The 19,750-nt window shown below is 41.6% G+C and overlaps 1 protein-coding gene across 1 annotated transcript in view; it reads right to left on the bottom strand.

The window, feature by feature from the left end:
• Positions 1 to 19,750, bottom strand: part of LOC143940230 (dehydrogenase/reductase SDR family member 4-like) — a 185,905-nt gene that overhangs the window by 60,250 nt on the left and 105,905 nt on the right. The gene's annotated exons all lie outside the window — the stretch shown is intronic.

The raw sequence follows: 19,750 nt of genomic DNA, 5'->3' as shown, positions 1-19,750 counted from the left end.
CCTAAAAAAATAACTAGCTACCTAGCGACTGTAGCGACACTAATGCAGCGATCAGAAAAACGATCGCTTAGTGACACTGGCAAAAGGGGGTGAAAGGGTTAACTAGCGGCAATCAGGGGGTTAAAAACATTATTGGGTAGTATATCGGGGTACCTAGCGATATAAAAACCTGGCGGTGAACCTAAAAAAATAACTAGCTACCTAGCGACACATGCAGCGATCAGAAAAATGATCGCTTAGTGACACTGGCAAAAGGGGGTGAAAGGGTTAACTAGCGGCAATCAGGGGGTTAAAAACATTATTGGGTAGTATATCGGGGTACCTAGCGCTATAAAAACCTGGCGGTGAACCTAAAAAAATAACTAGCTACCTAGCGACTGTAGCGACACTAATGCAGCGATCAGAAAAACGATCGCTTAGTGACACTGGCAAAAGGGGGTGAAAGGGTTAACTAGCGGCAATCAGGGGGTTAAAAACATTATTGGGTAGTATATCGGGGTACCTAGCGATATAAAAACCTGGCGGTGAACCTAAAAAAATAACTAGCTACCTAGCGACACTAGCGACACATGCAGCGATCAGAAAAATGATCGCTTAGTGACACTGGCAAAAGGGGGTGAAAGGGTTAACTCTAGGGGCAATCAGGGGGTTAAATCTTTATTGGGGGGTGATAGGGGGCTACCCTGGACCTAACACTAACTGTCCTGACAGTTTTTACTGTCACAACTGACACTGAATGCATTGATCAGTAAAGAAATGATCAATGCAATCAGTGACACTGTGACTGGGGGGGGAGGGGGGGCGGGGGGGGGGATCGGGGGGCGATCGGGGGGGGGATCGGGGGGGGTTTGTGTGCCTGTGTGTACCTACATGTCAGTGTAGTGTTCGTGCAGACTTACTTTTACTCTTCTCCTCGTAGTCCGGTCAAAAAGACCGCCCCGAGGAGAATGACATCACTTCCTCCTTCCTGTGTAAACAATACACAGGGGAGGAAGCTTCTCATTGGCCAGGAGCGATCCAGAGGGGGTGGCCGAAAACGAACGGCCATCCCCTCATCACGGAGCGCTCCTGGACCGAATCGGACCGCCGTATCCAGCGGGAGGGGGTCCGATGGGACCCCCCACCCGCTGGAAGGCAATCACGTAGATGTACGTGATTCTGCCTGCCTGTGCCATTGTGCTGACGTACAATGGCAATACGGCGGTCCTGAAGTGGTTAAATGGCTACTTTCATGTACGTGGGCACAGTAATAGGTCGTAGGAAACATTGTTCATTTGACTAAATACAATGTTTTTGGCAGATACAGGGTTAACTACATTTGATCATGCTAATTTGTATTAAAATAAGTTTAGGACATTGTTGTCTAGATGTGTTTGAAACTAGAATGAATTGCAAACTTGATTCAGTGTAATGTAAGGAGAGGACACTCAGCAGCTGTTTACACATCTGGACGCAGGAGCACTAGTGTGGTTCACCAGAACACCCTTTTTAGGGTGTCCCACACAGGTGCTCCAGTGGATTCTTGGGGGTGTCTCCATGTGTGAAACTTTTCCAAAAAAGGTAAGTATTCCAGCTTTGGTAAAGGAAAAAATCATGGCTTCATCTTGGAACTCTGCCAAAACAGACAATTGTACCCAACTTCCAAGCAATGTTTCATATTCATATTTCTGGCCTCAAATATCTGTGTGATAAGTATACCTTTTGTTTCATTCCCATAGGGCAGAAAGGAGTCAGGACTTTGGAGGACACCAGGGATCCCTCACCTCTGAAGAAGGGCAGCAGAGGTCACAACTTGAGGATGTGGAGGAAGGAGAGGTGGAAGAAGTGGTTGAATTTGTCAGCACAACAGGCCAGTGTCTGACACCACAGATTCAGGTAATAGATGGATGCCTGCATTTTTAGAATACATGGTGTGTTTTTTTTATTTTAGGTGATGTGCATATTGTGGATTAACAATCTCCTCATTTCACCACTGAAAGCGCACAACTATTAATCCAGGACATAATGGTGTGTTGTTGGGATTTAGACATCATATAAGAAAAAAAACAAGGAGATTGAACAAAGAATGAAGAACATAATTGATGTATTAGGGAGAATCTAAATCCAAAAAATATTTTTCTTTTTCTTTTTTAAGAAAATTTTAACTTTTTATACAGTTTAAAAGCCAGATTTAGAAGATGCACACAATGTGTAAACATGTGCTATCTGCCATCAGGGGATATCATTGTATGTGTTTTGTGGGTGCAACCCCTTCCTCCCAACTCTAGTAGGTGAGAGGAAATGGTTGCACTTCCAAAACACGTCCATTGATCCCCCATGATGGGAGATAGCATGAAATGGATATTTTGATGATAGGCAACTCCTATCCTCATATTGATTAGTGGTTCCAAATTAATAACTACTGCAGTAGGGAACAGACACAAAAGATACGCTCAGCATCTTTCCAAATAACCGTTCTCCTTTATTATGACGCATGTGAAGGTTTTTATACACATGATTACGTAGGTATCACATTAATATTACAATTGTACGTTTATGGTAACAAGGGGCGTTACATAGGCAGGCTAATTCTAATCAAGACTTGAAAGAATGCAAAACATGTACTGAAAACATTGTTAGTGCCGTGTGCACAGTGAGGGCATCGTGCAATACATATAAAATAGAATACAATTATATACAGAACCTACAAATTTCCATTACAGTCTCCTCTCTTTTGATCAATATTTTGATCACTAACCATACCTGCTATCACCTTTAACCTGAAGCCTCCACAGGCTTAGGTGGAGGTAGTCCTGGCCAAAGAGGCAAAAACTCCATTGTGGAGAAAATAATAGCTGAGCAGCTTTTTTCATTACAAAATGACTTTTCACTGTGAAAAACAAATGATTGATAAGACATATTTACAGAGTACTGGCTGTACACTCCTGTGGCCAGAATGGCCTTCTAGCGTAATTGCTGGTATGCTGACTTATCAGCACATGTAAACACAGACAATTCTACATAAAATGGAAGAGGTACAAAAGACAAATATGACTTCAACATGGCTAAACTACTTTTCAAATATATGTATCCCTTACAATTAAAATAATTGAATCAAAAAGTACCCTAGACTGTGATCGCAAGAGGGAAACAAATCAAACACAGAGATTTCTTTAATTTATTCATTTTTGCAGTGTCTGGTGTGGATCCAGGTGACTTTTCCTTCAAACTTTGCAAAACTGTACATGAAATAGATGCTGTATTGAGTCTCCAAACATTTCCTTATATATAAATGTCTCTTAACAATCCACAAGTCAACTGGCTTTAGTTTTAGATCCTTCCAAACTTTTAGGATCTGGAATTGGGGAGAAAACACATAAATGAGTTTGTCAAAAACCTTAAAATATCAGCAACATTCTCTGTGAGATCCGAATGGAGGACTTCAGCTGCTGAGACAAAATATAAGCAAGTGAGCAACACACTCCCAAACCAATTCCCATAGGGAGAGAGTCCAACATCCCCCTACGGGCTTGATAAAATATAATAAAACATTCAGGCAAAAGTTTTCTAGTTTCTTACTCTACTTTGTCCGCTACATTGTAGACAGTAGGGGGTGTAAAAATAAAACCTCAAAACTTCTAGTAAGGACTCTCCTATAAAAATGATTTCCTCTGTTACTCTCTGTAGATTCTGCACTCTGTACTTAAAAACTACTTCTGATAACACTTTTTTACTATGGCCTTTGCAGTAGCATTTGCCACTGGACATCAATAAAACATGTCCATACAAACAAAATACATACTCGTAAGATTCCTGACTTGGGCATCTGGATATATCTTTTTGTTATCTATGGAAGGGATGTTCAGCTTTTGGTAACACCTTTGGTAACAGGTAAAACAAGAAGTGGTATGTTATAAAAACAACTGTGGAGAACCCTGGCTCTATCCCACGCTCATTTACTAAGGCAGCCATAACTACTTGTGACTGATGACACGGTCCATGTGTCAAGCTGGAGGGAAAAGAGTGTCTGCAAACATAAATGATCACCTTTTCCAAAGTCTTGTTTCATAAGAAGTTGCCCTCTGTGGACCACTTGTGCTTCTCGTTCTGGGGTCCTTAAAGTTGAATTATTAATCCCAGCTATACTGGGCCAGAACTAGGGTGGAATCTGTGAGTTGCACAGACCCAGCAAGTGTCCAGGGCTGTAAATGCAGCATCCTTAGAGTCGCCTGGTCTGCTTCCATGTGTGAGTTTTACTGTTAGTATGGCTACCTCAGCAAGAACCTGGAAGGCTGAAAACAGCCGATCAAATTAACTTAGCATGCTTGATTGGTTTACCTGCCGAAGTAAAAACAAACTTCTGGCCCTTCAAATGGAACCAAAAGCTCTCTATATCTCGACTATCTATATAAATATATACTCTTTTTATAGCTCACGGGCTTTTCTAAAACATGGAGCTCTGCTTCTTGAGCTGGGGAAAAAGGATCCAATGACTCTGAATACAGAGAATCCTTCTGGGTGATAAACTTCATCCTCGGTATAAAACCAGGAATAACACTACAAAAAAGTAAATACTCAGGTCTTCTGGGAGTGTGTCCTGCACTGGGCTCACAGCAGCTGATTCCCACGTCATCAATTTAACACATGTGCTTTTTCTTTGTCTCCAGCCTCCTCCAATAGAGGCAATAAGGTGGCTGGATTCAAATGTACGCATTTTTCATTGTTAGATTTGTACATAAACACACAAAACAAATTCATATTTTGAACCTTTCATTAGACAAACATTTAGTTAGCTATATATTTGCTGTACAGAATATCGGACCATTAAAAATGAAATATTCAACCAAAATAATATCTGTAACTTTGTCTAATAGCAACTTTGCATAAAGCTACAGCTCTGATACATCGGAATGAGCCCTTGATTACTGGTTCCAGCTTGCATAAATATAACAATGGCTTGTTTTCTATCATGCTGTTTGTGTAAGAAATCCAGTTTCATGTTTCAAAAAGACAACTTTTTCCTGGCAATATTATAATAAATGATAAGAATACCCTGCAGTGCTGCAGAGATGTCCATAAATCCAAAATATTCTTCTACTTATACCCACTGCACTTACAAGGAAAAGGGGCACATCATTTCACAATCCACACATTCTGCTTTGGATTTCAAAAATAAAAATACATAAAAACAAAAGGACCAACAATATGTATGACGGACCAGAAAGCACTTGGCCATCAAAAACTATAAACCAACTGGCTGCAGGCAGCAGCTATCCTAACAGGGTGTGTGGACTTGATGTGATGGGTCTGTTATATTTAAATTTTATTATTACTCTCACATCATGGACCGCACATTAAGTTATTATCAGACTTTAAGATTTCATTTCTGTAGAAAAACTTCCTTATGTATCCCATCCATCTTGGCTTTGTTAAACATTATTGCAGCTGTATTCAAATTAACATCCTCATCTTAATCTTTTTTTTCTTTCCACTCAATAAATGTAAAATTACAAAATTGTTATCTTAATCTAAACTAATTCCATTTTTACCAATTTCCCCATTAACCTGGATTTCATTTCCAACCAAAGGTTGTCTAAACCAGTTTCAATATATCTATATTTATTAATAAAATTGTTAAACTCATATTAGAAATTAATACTTATATGATAATTTCAATATCACACACTAATATATATGCACAGATAAATGTCCTTAAAGGGGGACATATTACTTCATTTAACTCAATTTCTCTCTTTTTTTTATGCACTGTTTCCACTATCACAGGATATTAAATTAGTGTAAGACATGGTTAAATGTAACCTTGATTTTACCATGTTTGGAAAACAGATTCAAAAATAATTGTGATCACATTGTTTATCATTAGATTCGTTAACCCGGCACATTTTGTTATAAATGTTTTGTCTAAAAAACTGAAATTGGCATGGTGTCCTCCCAGCTTATCACCAACTCTCATCCCAGCTACATTCTTTGAGGAGAGCACAAAGGAGGGGGTCACATCTGCGTACATGACACAAGCGAGCGAACTAAAGGTTCCAGCATTCACAAACATACTCAAATATATCTCTAAAATCGCTTACATTATTCCCATTTGTACACAACACATGCCTATCATTCTCTCACTTTATTTTAACGCTTTTTTAATACTTCCTTGCTTAAACTTCTGCTTTCTTTATTTTGTTCTGATATCCTTTGCAGCCAATGTATTGTAATACCATACTTCACATACTGTACCTTCTATGATCAGATGGGCAGCTATAGTGTTCATCCCATCTTCCTTCTCTGACAACATATAAAGGATTCTGTTTTAACTCTCATTACTGTTTCTTGACTTTACTAGTTTTAGTGCCTGACCCCAAATTCATCCCACAACTTAACATCAAAAAGTCCCTTTCTGTCTCGTGTTAATGTCACTCTTGATCCATCCTGCTCACATAAATAGCTATTTCTCTAGCTGTATACTCTGCATGATTCTTTGTCCCTGTAGACTTTGGTGGTAACCCAGTTACCCTTTGTGGATCCCTGTCCACTTTAACCATTAATCTAGGGGCTCAGTATAGGCGGAACCACATCTTCGGTTCATATAAAGCGCTCCTCTTGCGCTGGGCATTTTTTTTTTTTAAACATTCAGTTTTTATTGAAGTTTTGATGATACAGAAAAAAAAAGAGGACATGAGATAATACAAATTATAGGGGGAAGAAAAGAAAAAAACAAAACAAAAACATTAGCACACACTACTGTATCGATTAAGAGTCATCATGCAGTAGAATACAATACAATCTCAAAATGAACATAGAGATGTATAGAAATAGACAGAGAACGGAATGTCAACAAAACTTAAGACTTCTGATATCGAGCACTCCATATACTCCACATATTATCAAATTGCTTGCATTTTAAAGTGTTGATAGCTAACGCTCGTTCTAGGGTGTAGTGATGATGAACTGTGTTGGTCAGATCCGTAATGTTTATGGTTGTGGCTGATTTCCAATGTAATAAAACCAAGGATCTTGCTGCCAGGAGAATATTAGAAACAACTACCCTCATGTTGTAGGGGAATTGGTCAATACCAATATGTAGGATCGCTAAAGCAGGGTTGGGGAGAGTAATTATACCCGTAATGGAAGTTATGAGTTGGAATATTTGATTCCAAAAACTTATCAGGTTGGGGCATTCCCAGAACATGTGTAGTAAGTGGCCTGATTGCCCGCAGTTCCTCCAGCAAAGTGAGGAAGTGTGCGGAAAAATTTTCGACAATCTACAAGGCGTGTATTGCCATCTATTGACGATTCTGATAGACATTGCCCAATAACTAATGGAATGAGAGGCTTTTTGGATCTCACGAAATGCTGTGGTCCATTGATCCTCTGGAAAAGTGAGTCCCAAATCAGCTTCCCAAGCATTGATCTGTTTTGTCTTCGTGAAGGATTTTTTATCCTGTAGAAGAGCATAAAAGATCGAAATGCCTTTGTTTCTTGAAGATTCGCATGAAAGATAGTGCCAAACAGAAGGTGGTAGTTTAATTGTAGGAAGAGGATTTTTCTTCAGGAATTGGGAGATTTGTATACACGTGAAGAAATGATGGCGAGGGAGATCAAACTTTGCCATTATTTGATCACTATCAAGGGCCCTGTGGTCAATAAAGAAATTTTGGACATTGTGTATACCGTAACTCGGAAACTGTTTCAAAGACAGCATCGGGATACGAGCTGCTAGAAGACTCAGGGGAAATTGATAATCGATAGTTTGGAGGGTGCGGTGATCTTGATTAAGGAGGAATCTCCATGCTTGTATGGAGGTTTGTATTATGGGGGAGAGTTGGCGTAAGTCCCAAGGCTTCCAAATGTCGCCCATAAGGAAAGCTACGAGATCGGGAACTGGAGCCATGGCTCGCTCTAATTCAAATTGCGCTGGGCATTTTTGAGGGTCTCTTACCCGTCATTCCCTTACTTAATTTAATGCCCATAATGACTGGCCAGTCTTCTCTACATGTGCCTATACCCTCTTGCCTCTAAACTACTTTATCTAGCAGATGTACTACATTCTACTCTGTGAACAGCACTATTCTTCTCTTTCTCTATAACACTCTGATGGACAGTAGACAGTGACAACATAACATATAACCACTAATCAATACAGTTCGATTAAGGGGAGTAAAATAGGTACCCTTTGTCCCGAAAATGCCTTACCGATCAAGGAAGTCTGATAACTCAAATGTAAGCAAAAGGCTTACCTCAGCCGGCTGATTATCAGAAATTCCCGGATCGTCTCAAGCTCCTCGTTTCAGATACTCAGGGTCACCTGATAACCCCTCCTGGCTGGCTGGCCACCTGAAATGGATATTTTGATGATAGGCAACTCCTATCCTCATATTGATTAGTGGTTCCAAATTAATAACTACTGCAGTAGGGAACAGACACAAAAGATACGCTCAGCATCTTTCCAAATAACCGTTCTCCTTTATTATGACGCATGTGAAGGTTTTTATACACATGATTACGTAGGTATCACATTAATATTACAATTGTACGTTTATGGTACCAAGGGGCGTTACAGAGGCAGGCTAATTCTAATCAAGACTTGAAAGAATGCAAAACATGTACTGAAAACATTGTTAGTGCCGTGTGCACAGTGAGGGCATCGTGCAATACATATAAAATAGAATACAATTATATACAGAACCTACAAATTTCCATTACAAGCACATGTTGACATTTGGCATGGGATTAGGAGGGAAATCCCCAGTTTGACTCCCAATTTGTTTGCATCTTCTAAATGTGGCTTTTACAGGTGTAACATCACCCCATCTGATGAAGGAAAGATCAAGAAATTTTTGACACTATAATGTCTGATTATTGCCTTCATTTTTGACAAGGTTGAACTTTGTAAGTTTCAGAGTTGTGTATGTTATGTTTGAAAACATCAAAACAATATTCTCCTGCGCTAGGGTCCTTTTGCTATGTGCAAACAGTATAGTCCACTCTTTGGTGATAAAGTCTCAGATCTTGCAGCCCTCCTCCTCCTTAGACTGACCGTCTAGGCCAGCCTTTCTCAACCTTTTCAACACAGAGGAACCCTTGAAATGGTTCTCCAGTCTCCAGGAACCCCTGTTAAAAATTAGAAGTCTACAACTCGTGATACATTAGTGTGATGGTCAGTGAGAGGAATGGTCCTTACACTTGTGGTCAGTGGGAAGAATTACCTCCTTACAGATGGCTAAAAAGATCAATGGTGTCAGTGGGAACTTATCTGAGAGGCAGAAATTGCCCAATTCTGAAGGAACCCCTAGCAACCTCTGGAGGAACCCTGGTTGAGAATCACTGGTCTAGGCTCTGATGAAAGGGTTGCGCCCCAGAAACGAGCCAGCCGTTCAAGTCGTTTAGGGTACCATCCAATCTCTTCGACATGTCCTGTCTGTAGTTGCCATGAGATGCTGTTTGACTCACGAGATAAGCCTGCTGTTTGTGAGTAGTACCATTGTTTTTATACGACTTTAATAAAACTTTTAAGTGGTAATGCACTAGGTTGGTGCGCCCCCCCTTTTTTTTTTCATGTTTGCAAACATGCCTGTTAATGTACTTTTTAAAAAAAATTTCAAGGTAAAACTTTTAAAACCCAAGATGTGTTTTTTTATTTTATTTTTTTACCCCAAAATGTTTTAGAACATACATGTACACGGAGTAAAAGGCTTTCTATTCAACAATGTGTGGCTTCTTTCATTGCTCAATACCGCTTTTTGTATTAAGTTGGTATTTACAGTTAGGGATGGCCGAACTGTTCGCCCGGCGGTCGTTTTGCAGCGAATTTTGCGTGTTCGCGATTCGCCTGATCGGCGGACTATTGCCGCTGTTCGCCCAGCGGACATATGTGTTTACAGTGTGAAAGAACTTTGACCCATGATGACACATCCATCATAGGGTACAGGACAGCCAATTGAGACATTTCAGCACATGGACAATTGGACATTCCCCCTACCTTATAAATAGACCTGATCTGATGGCCATGTTACGTTCTGTCCTATGTCATTATAGGGAGAGGTTGCTGTGTGGAGCAGGGAGAGACTGTAGTGACACAAATCGGTAGCTATTAGGTCCACAAAAGTCCTTTTAAGGACTGGTATGGTATAGGTGTAGTACAGTATATAGGGTTCAGTGCACTGTTGTGCTGGTGATTGCAGCAGCCTGTCTTTTGTCAGTGCAGGGAGGGACAGGACGCTGTGTGCAGCAGGGACAGTCAGTTTAATCACTAGCTATTACTATTAGGTCCACAAAGGTCCTTGTAAGGACTGGTATAGGTGTACAGTATATAGGGTTGTACACATATAATATACTTTTTTCCAAATATAGAAAGAATATTATACTTGACTGCTGCCCTATTCTGCAGCAGTCCTTTATCAGTGTAGGGACTGAGGTACAGGTCTGCAAATCACTAGCTACTAGGTCCACAAAAGGTCCTTGTAAGGACTGGTATAGGTGTACAGTATATAGGGTTGTGGTGCACTGCTGCTGTCTGCTGCCCTATTCTGAAGCAGTCCTTTATCAGTGTAGGGACTGAGGTACAGTCTGCAAATCACTAGCTACTAGGTCCACAAAGGTCCTTGTAAGAACTGGTATAGATGTACAGTATATAGGGTTGTGGTGCACTGCTGCCCTATTCTGCAGCAGTCCCTTATCAGTGTAGGGACTGAGGTACAGTCTGCAAATCACTAGCTACTAGGTCCACAAAAGGTCCTTGTAAGGACTGGTATAGGTGTACAATATATACACCCTCTTCATAGCCTACCCTGACCTTTCCTCTCCTCCATTGCCTCCATGCGCTCCCGAGTCCTGAATTGTCAAAATTTCACATATAAAAATAGAATGCTTGTAGTTGTCGATTCCAAATTCACTTCATACATGTGTTATGTCACTGGCCATGTGGTGGGACTATGTGTGCACAGCTAGTAATTATTTTATGGCTGAAAATATGACCTGTAGGTTTTTAAAGTTCGCCTGCCATTGAAGTCAATGGGGCTCGCCGCAAACTTTCGGCCGTGTTTGCGGTTCGCGTTTGCGAACCATCCCGTCGGAAGTTCGTCCATCTCTATTTACAGTTACAATGGGTGTTATTTAAATAATGGAAAAAACACTTGGCACTACAAGTGCACTAGGAGACAGCTAAAGGAAACAAGCTGTAAATCAAAATCAAGATTTTATCATATAATTTTTTTATTTTTATTTTTTGAAAATATTCAAAAATGTGCTGGCATAGCCATGCCCCCCCCACCCATAAAATAATCCACATATTTTTGACGCACTTCATGGGCGCTTTGTTGGGGCAAGCCAGGACGGCCAGCTTCCAGGGCCGTCAGAGTAGTTTCAGTAATAAGTCTGGCTTTAGTCCCAACTGAGGCTACATAACTTGGAGCATTTTGCTTTAAAAAGTTGTGCAGTATGCAGCATGATAAAATGATGTGGTTAAGTTTGTACTCCGCCATATTTATTGGCGTTAGAAATAGGCGGAACCTGCAGGCCATTATCCCAAAGGTATTCTCCACGACTCCTCGGGGTGAGGGTCCTCTGGGGGGAATGGCCTCATCATGTGATCAGCCAGACCAAATGTTTCATCAGCTATAAAAACAAATGACATTCCTTCTATGTTCTCTTCTGCAGGTGGCAATCCCAAGCCACCACTCTGGAGACGTTGGTAGAACTCAGTCTGGGCAAAGAGTCCATCATCCGACAACCGACCATTCTTACCCACGTCCACATAGGAAAACTCATAAGTCACTGACACCACCACCATTAACACGATACTATGAAACCCCTTATAGTTAAAATAGTATGACCCCGAATGGGGTCGTGGGACGATGTTCTCCATCGATTGCCCCTCCACAGTTAAGAAAGTCCCACCGCTCAGCAAAATGGGAGGCCACAGTCTTCCATTTCTGTGGCCTTGAAGGAAACTGTGGCGTCAAAAAAGAAACAAAAAAAAGTTGTACTTTTGCACATAACATTGCAAGTAGATTAGACACAAACATTATTGGCCAACATCAGTATAACATCTATTTTAACCCCTTCCCGCCGAGCATACGCAGATGTGCGTACTCGGCTTCCGGGGGGTATACCAGGATGATGCCTGCACCTGCAGGCATCATCCCAGTACCGTTTTTTTCAGCAGGCGATTGGCTATCCAGCCATAACAACCGATGCGGCTAAAAGCCGCTCTGCTGTTATGGCGGAGGAGCGGGAGGGGACGTCCCCCCTCCCGCCGCCTCCCGCCGCTGTTACCGGTGCTCCCGCTCGATCGGGAGCACCGATTCAATGTCCGCTGCCTCCGGCTGCTGGGGAAGAACTGGAACGAAGCCGTAATCGGCTTCGTTCCAGTCTCTTCATAGTAAACACGGAAGCGAAGTCATGACGTCACTTCCCGTTTACTCGGCTGCCAAAGGTGCCGGTTTTAAAAATATATACGGTATTCAGAATCGCCGTTTTTGGCAATCTGAATACATTGAAGTGTAAAGGAGGGGTGGGGGGTCTTTTAGACCCCCGATCCCTCCATAAAGAGTACCTGTCACCACCTATTACTGTCACAAGGGATGTTTACATTCCTTGTGACAGCAATAAAAGTGATCACATTTTTTTTTTTTTTTAACAATTTAGTCATTTTAAAATTAATAAAATAAAAAATATTTTTTTTTTAAAGCGCCCGCCATCCCCGCGAGCTCGCGAAGCAAAGAAAACGCATACGGAAGTCGCACCCGCATATGTAAACGGTGTTCAAATCACACATGTGAGGTATCGCCGCGATCGTCAGAGCGAGAGCAATAATTCTAGCACTAGACCTCCTCTGTATCGCTAATCTGGTAACCGTTAAAAAGATTTAAAGTGTCACCTATTGAGATTTTTAGGTACCGTACTTTGTCGTCAATCCACGAGTGCGTGCAATTATAAAGTGCGACATGTTTGGTATCTATTTACTTGGCATAACATTATCTTTCACATTATGCAAAACAATTGGGCTAATTTTACTGTTTTGTTTTTTTTAATTCATGAAAGTGTCCCTTTTCCCAAAAAGTTGCGTTTAAAACACCGCTGCGCAAATACCGTGAGACATAAAATGTTGCAACAATCTCCGTTTTATTCTCTAGAGTCTCTGCTAAAAAAATATATATAATGTGTGGGGGTTCCAAGTAATTTTCTAGCAAAAAATATGGATTTTAACTTGTAAACACCAAATGCCAAAAATAGGCTTAGTCATGAAAGGGTTAAGGAGTATTTAAAGACAAAAGTATAAGGACTACCTATCAGATTCCTCATCCCCTCTGACTGCCCATTGTAAAAAAATTTAGGGAGGGGGTTTCTAAATCATTTTGGGAGCCAAGAAAAAAAAAAACCTCTGGCACCCTTCATGAATTTAAGGACAATAACATTTGGGCACATTTTAGGGGGTGTTTAGGGTAAAGCACTACAATGGAGCTGACAAAATACATTAAGTGACTAGGCTCTAGGTGTGTATGTGTGAATGGGCCAATGATAGCATGCTGGGGAGGTCAGTGAAGGCAAATATGCATGTAGGCCAAAAAAGGAGCATTAAAAGATTACAGCATGCATGAGGACAGACGGTACATTCACAGCATAATACAATCGTGATAATTAGGGAATGATGAAAGAAATACAGTACATTAGCAAATATTAAATACAGTACATAGAATGTGATGTTAAGAAAACTTACCCTAATATAGTCCTTCTGCAGTACCTGAATGATGGCAGAACAGGTCTCTGGAATAATGATCCCCAGAGCCTGGGGGGAGGTGCCTGTAGAGAACTTGAGGTCCTGTAGACTTATCCCTGTCGCCAAGTACCGCAACGTGGTGACTAGCATCTGCTTAGGAGTGATGGCTTGCTGCATGCAGGTGTCCTGCTTCGTAATATAAGGGGTGAGCAAAGCCAACAGACGGGGAAAAAAGTGGTCCGTCACCTGGACAAAATTCCTGAAATCATCGGGGTTATTCTCCTGGATCTCACGCAGCAAAGGCATGTGAGAGAATTGGTCATGCTGGAGCAACCAATTCTTGGTCCATGAACTCCTCCTCACCCTGTTCATGGACTGGGCTTGGGTCAAAGCAAGAAGCCCAACGCCAAGCCCCCGCACAGCACGAACTCTACTACGAGTATGTAACCACAACATGGCTTCAAAACGGTCAACTGGTCAGAATGAACTAACAGAACGCACTGAAGAACAGCAAGGCCTGTGAAAAGCGAACTGAACGGAAACGAGCACACAACGCACTGAAAAACAGATACAAACCCACAAGCACAAACTGAATAGCATTAAAACGTTCTGAAAAGCACGAGTCTGAAAAGCGTCAATCGTCTCTCACCAAACTTCTACTAACATGAGATAAACACAAGATTAGCAGAAGTAGCCTAAAGGGTGGCGCACTGGGTATTGAACTTCCTCTTTATAGTCACGTCGTATGTGTTGTACGTCACCTCGCTCTTGGCGGTTGGAATTTGGTGTGACCGTGTGTATGCAAGACAAGCTTGAGCGGAATCCTGTCGGAAGAACCATCATAGCTTTTTCCGACCAAAATTCCGATCGTGTGGACGCGGCATAGCTCTTTTATTTTGTTATTGCTTGTCAGTAGTGATGAGTGAACCAAAGTTTGATTTGCTGCAAGTTTGAGGAACAATTGATGATCCACATACCCTGAACATAGCCCCACTGCAATCTATGAAAGCTGAATCTTGTTGATTTTTTGACCTTTTTAAAGTACATTTTGCACCTTAAAAAAAATAAAAATACAAGGAGTGTGGCACTGCAATGGGGAACACGTACCAATGGAAATCTACATCGAGGAGACAGCAAATAATTTTCCACTAGAGGTCTAAGCAGATGACAGGGTAGAGAGTTGTTCAATGTCCATGTTCAAGCTGATGTCAAGGCAGGGGGCAGGCAAGATTGCAAGACAAATGATCAAAGCACGTGGCAAGCAAGAAAGTAGTCTGTGTCCAAGCAAAAGGTCAAAGCAGGGGTCAAGTTGGGCAGCAGTCAATGGAGAAGTAAGGGTAATGTAGGTCAACAACAGTTAGGCAAACCCACAGGTAAGTATAAGCCTATTATCACATTGGTCCGATTTGGCATGCACTCTGACATGTCAAATCGCATGCCAAATCAGCGGCTATTGCCGGCAATATCACCATCTGAATCGGTATGACGCTGACTTTGTGGCGCCCCACCAATTCCCAAAAGTAGTTCCTGTACTACTTTTAGTGACTTCTGGTGCAATTTCAATAGACATCTGTGCAGGAGCCCGCACAAATGTCTGTCAAATCACCCCTGAAGTTGGACTGCATTGCCAGGTTGAAATTGTGTGAGTTCAGCTGAATTTGCACGATTTCTAACCTGCAGCAATGGGCTTATAGCTCCCTGTGACAAGAAGCCTGAGAGAAGAAACGGCACCAGCCAGTTCAGAAGCTGCTGCTTAAATACCCTTTCTAGTTATAGGATGTACCCAGTGTTATTTCAGGGAAATCTGAAAGTTCTGCAGGGATTCTGCGATTATTAATCAAAGTCCTGGCAGTGATTATCCAGGTCCTGTTGGAAGCCCTGGCAGGGGCTCTGGGAATCCTGGAAGGAGTTCTGAAAGTCTTACCAAGAATTCTGCAATTCCTGGGAAGGATTCTGAGAGTAGTAGTTTTAGAAGTCATGGGATCCTGAGAATATAGTAACATATAGCCAATTTGGTAGGGGTCCACAGGTTTGATAAAATTCCCCTGTGGAGTTGATTTAAAAATAAAAATAAAAAACCTAAAAGTATGCATTCTTAGAGAACTGCAAGTCTCGGGCAATTACCTGTTTAACTAAAGGTTGGACTTTACTTTGAACTTTGGTCATTGGACTAATGACAGTAAGTTGCATGCAAGTACAATGACTAGTTTCGTTTTTTAAGTTAAAAAATACCTTCTATTTCTCCTTAACCACTTAAGCACCCGACCATTTGGCTAGTAAAAGACCAGAACGTTTTTTGCGATGTGGTACTGCGTCGCTTTAACTGACTATTGCGCAGTTGTGCAATGTGGCTCCCAAACAAAATTGACATCTTTTTTTCCCCACAAATTGATTTCTTTTGGTGGTATTTGATCACCTCTGCGTTTTTTTGTATTTTTTTTTTGCGCTATAAACAAAAATATAGTGACAATTTAAAAAAAAAAAGGCATTATTTTTTTACTATAATAAATATCCCCAAAAAATCTATTTTTTTCCTCAGTTTAGGCCGATACGTATTCTTCTACATATTTTTGGTAAAAAAAATAGCAATTAGCATTTATTGATTGATTTGTACAAAAGTTATAGCATCTACAAAATAGGGGATAGTTTTATGGCATTTTTATTATTATTTTTTTACTACTAATGGCAGCGATCAGTAATTTTTATCATGACTGCAACATTATGGTGGACACATCGGACAATTTTGACACATTTTTGGGACAACTGGCATTAATACAGCGATCAATGCTATACAATTGCATTGGTTACTGTAAAACTGTCACTGGCAGTGAAGTTGTTAACCGTTAGGGTGCTGGGAAAGGGTTAAGTGTGTTCTAGGGAGTATTTCTAACTGTCTGGGGGATGGGCTAGCAGTAACACGACACTGATCGCTGCTCCCGATGAGAGGGAGCAGATGATCAGTGTCCTGTCACTAGGCAGAATGGGGAGATGCTGTGTTTACACTGGCATTTCCCCATTCTTCAGCTCTGTGACACGATTGCGGGCACCCAGCGGACATCGAGTCTGTGGGTCCCGCAGGCATGGTCACGGAGCTCGCGGCAGGTGCACGTGCACGTCAGGAAATTCGAAGTGCCGTACAGGTACCTTACTTTGCCCAGCCATGCCATTCTGCCGACATATATAAATAGGAGGTGGTTGGCAAGCGGTTAATGAGACATCAAGGCTTTTTTAGACCCCAGATGTCCCACCTTCCTTTCCTCCAATTAAGCTAATGAAGCACAGAGTGAGGTTAATGTACAAAATGTTGATACAGTCGGCTTGTCATATTTACACACATGCACACTATAGCAGCCAACCGTGTTTGTGTACACCCCCCTTTCTGCCAATTTTATACCATACACTGGTGGCAGAAAAAGGGTAAATGTGTGTCAAGTGTATGTTAAAGTGTGTGTCTAGCAAAAAATGTTAACCCAAGTATTGATTTTAGAGTGGATGAATTTGTTTTTACTGCTATTTGGGGCTCCATTAGAGATGTTTACCTTAAGAAAGGAAGTAAAAGAAAAATTTGCAACAGGAAAATTTGTGTCCATGAGACACACAGATGCTGCTTTGCACCACCCCCCTGCTCCTTCCTCACTGGCTGTGATTGGCAGCAGCAGGAGCCATTGGCTCTAGCTGCTGTGTCTCAGCCAATCAGGAGGGAGAGGCCTAGGAGAGCTTCTCCTTTTGTGCACATCGCTGGATTGGGATCGAGCTCAGGTGAGTGTAAAGGAGGGTCGAGGGGGGAAGCTGCACACTGAAGGTTTTTTTACCTTTATGCATAGTCAACCACTTTAAAGGAAAACAAATGCAACTCTTAAGCAAATTTGTCAACTTCATCTAAAAAAAAATTGTTTTAGAAAAGGAATGCAACATTTTTGTTATATAATTTAAATAGTGGAACTTTATTTAGAAAATGAAGTTGTCCTGCTAGATCACTTCAGGCTGGCTGTTTTTGCAGGTATAGCTATGTAAAACATAAAAATACATTCTTATACTGTTTAAAATTCGGAACTACATGGTCTAATGCTCAGTTCACAAATATGGAAATCGGATACATTTTGAACTGCATCTAATTCACATAACATGTGAACCAGACCGGCTTTCAATGGAGTCAGTTCACATATATGCGGGCTGGTTGCAGTGTGAATTAAAAAAGGGTCCTGTGGGTTTTTTCAGTTTGGTTCAGGTGCGATTTAAGTGTCAAATTCAAACCTGAATCACACCTGAACTGCTGGAAAGGGCTAAAATTTATAAACCTATTACAGGACATTTTTTTTTCAAAGTTTTGATTGATTTTGAACAGTAAAATAAACAGTAAGTACAATCATTGCAAAGTTATGGAAACATTTCTTTATGGCCACAGTGTTATGGAACGAATCAATCAACCTAGCGTTGGCACTGTCATTTCAAAGTTCCCAGCCCTTGCTTGTGCATTTGAACTGGATCATTGGGAGAAGGCCTCCGGCACCCCAAATGGGAGCAATCTGTGCCTGGAGGCTTCCCCCTTAATCCTACAAAATACTATTGACCTCGTGGGTGGCAAAAAAACTATTAACTAAGTGCCATGTTGCTCTTCAGGGGAAACTAAGTAACAAAATATCATGTCTGGTGCAGACCAGGCTAAAAGGCCATAATCAGTCATAAAAGTACTTACGAAGGGAAGAGAAAGGGAGAAGAGAGTGAAAAGGCAGAGAGAGAGTCCGGGAAGAAGAGTGAGATCTGGTCTTACTGGGGGCGATCCAGGAGGATATCTAACTTCGGGACTGTGTCCATTAATATGCTGACAAGTTTCTCCTGCGACATAATCCAGGAGATCTTACATTTGACTGCCAAGAAGGGTACTGAGGGTTGTTTCCATGCTTTAGCGATGGACATCTTGGCTCCTAGTAACATGAAGTGTATTAATTTACAGCTTGCTTTAGGAATGCCAGGTAGACTGGCGTTCAGGAGAGCTACAGAAGGGGACCTCGAGAGTTGGTGAGAAGTTACTTTTTCGGATCAGGGTGAACACTCTGCTTCAGAATGTCCCGATTCTTGGGCACTCCCACCAAATATGGACCATGGATCCCATAAGCTGGCATCCACGGAAACATAGTGGACTCGCAGTGGGGAAAAAAGAGGCTAACTTTGAGGGGGTGAGGTACCATCTAGTAAGGACCTTGATGTTGGATTCCATTAGGGAGATGTTTCTCACCCCCTTGAAAGCTCTGGAAAACGAGGACTGCCACTTCTCAAGGTCCCAGTCAATCTGAAGATCATTTTCCCATGCGAGCATGTATGAAGATTTGGGAGGACGGGAGAGCGAGTGATTGGTAAATAATGGAGATTCCGCCCCTCTGATCCCTAGCCTGACCACACCACAGCTCATATGGTGTAAATTTTGGTGGCATAGGTTTCCCCCTCCAGAGTCCGTGGAGGAAATGCTGTATCTGTTGAAACCTAAAGTGTTAAGAGGTCGGCATCTCTAGGTGTTGTACACAAAATTTCTGGGAGACTGGGCCTGAGGGGGTGAAAAAATGCCTGATGCGATACAGCCCCTTATCCAGCCACCATTGGAATTACTTGATGTCTTGGCCTGGGGGAAAATTTGGGTTGCGAAATATGTGAGCCAGGGGTCTGCATTCTGAAGAGAGGGATGTGAGAGATCTAATCTTGTCCCACAGAGACAGGGACAGTTAAAGGATAGGTGATAATATCGGGGGGCGGTCCTTGGAGGAGAACCACAGGAGGTAGTCCAAGGTGTGCGTTGGGACAGCCTGTCTCTCTATGTTGACCCAATCTGTTTTTTAAAACTTGGTGTATATCGTGGAAAGTTGTGCTATTCTTGCTGCTTGGAAGTACCAATGGAGGCAGGGGAGTCCCAGCCCACCCCGAGACCTAGAGTTTCAATAGTGTTTTTTTGTTAAAGTCTGTAACCCGATCCCCCACAGATGAATTTGGTTACCTTGCTTTGAAGAGATTTTAGGTGATCCTTTCTAATTTTATGAGGAGGGATCG

Source organism: Lithobates pipiens, unplaced genomic scaffold (assembly GCF_037356315.1).
Source record: "Lithobates pipiens isolate NorthernLeopardFrog02 unplaced genomic scaffold, aLitPip1_a1.2 Scaffold_3, whole genome shotgun sequence".
Lineage (NCBI taxonomy): Eukaryota > Metazoa > Chordata > Amphibia > Anura > Ranidae > Lithobates > Lithobates pipiens.
The sequence above is the reverse complement of the archived record's forward strand: the minus strand, read 5'-3'. Positions and strand labels throughout refer to the sequence as shown.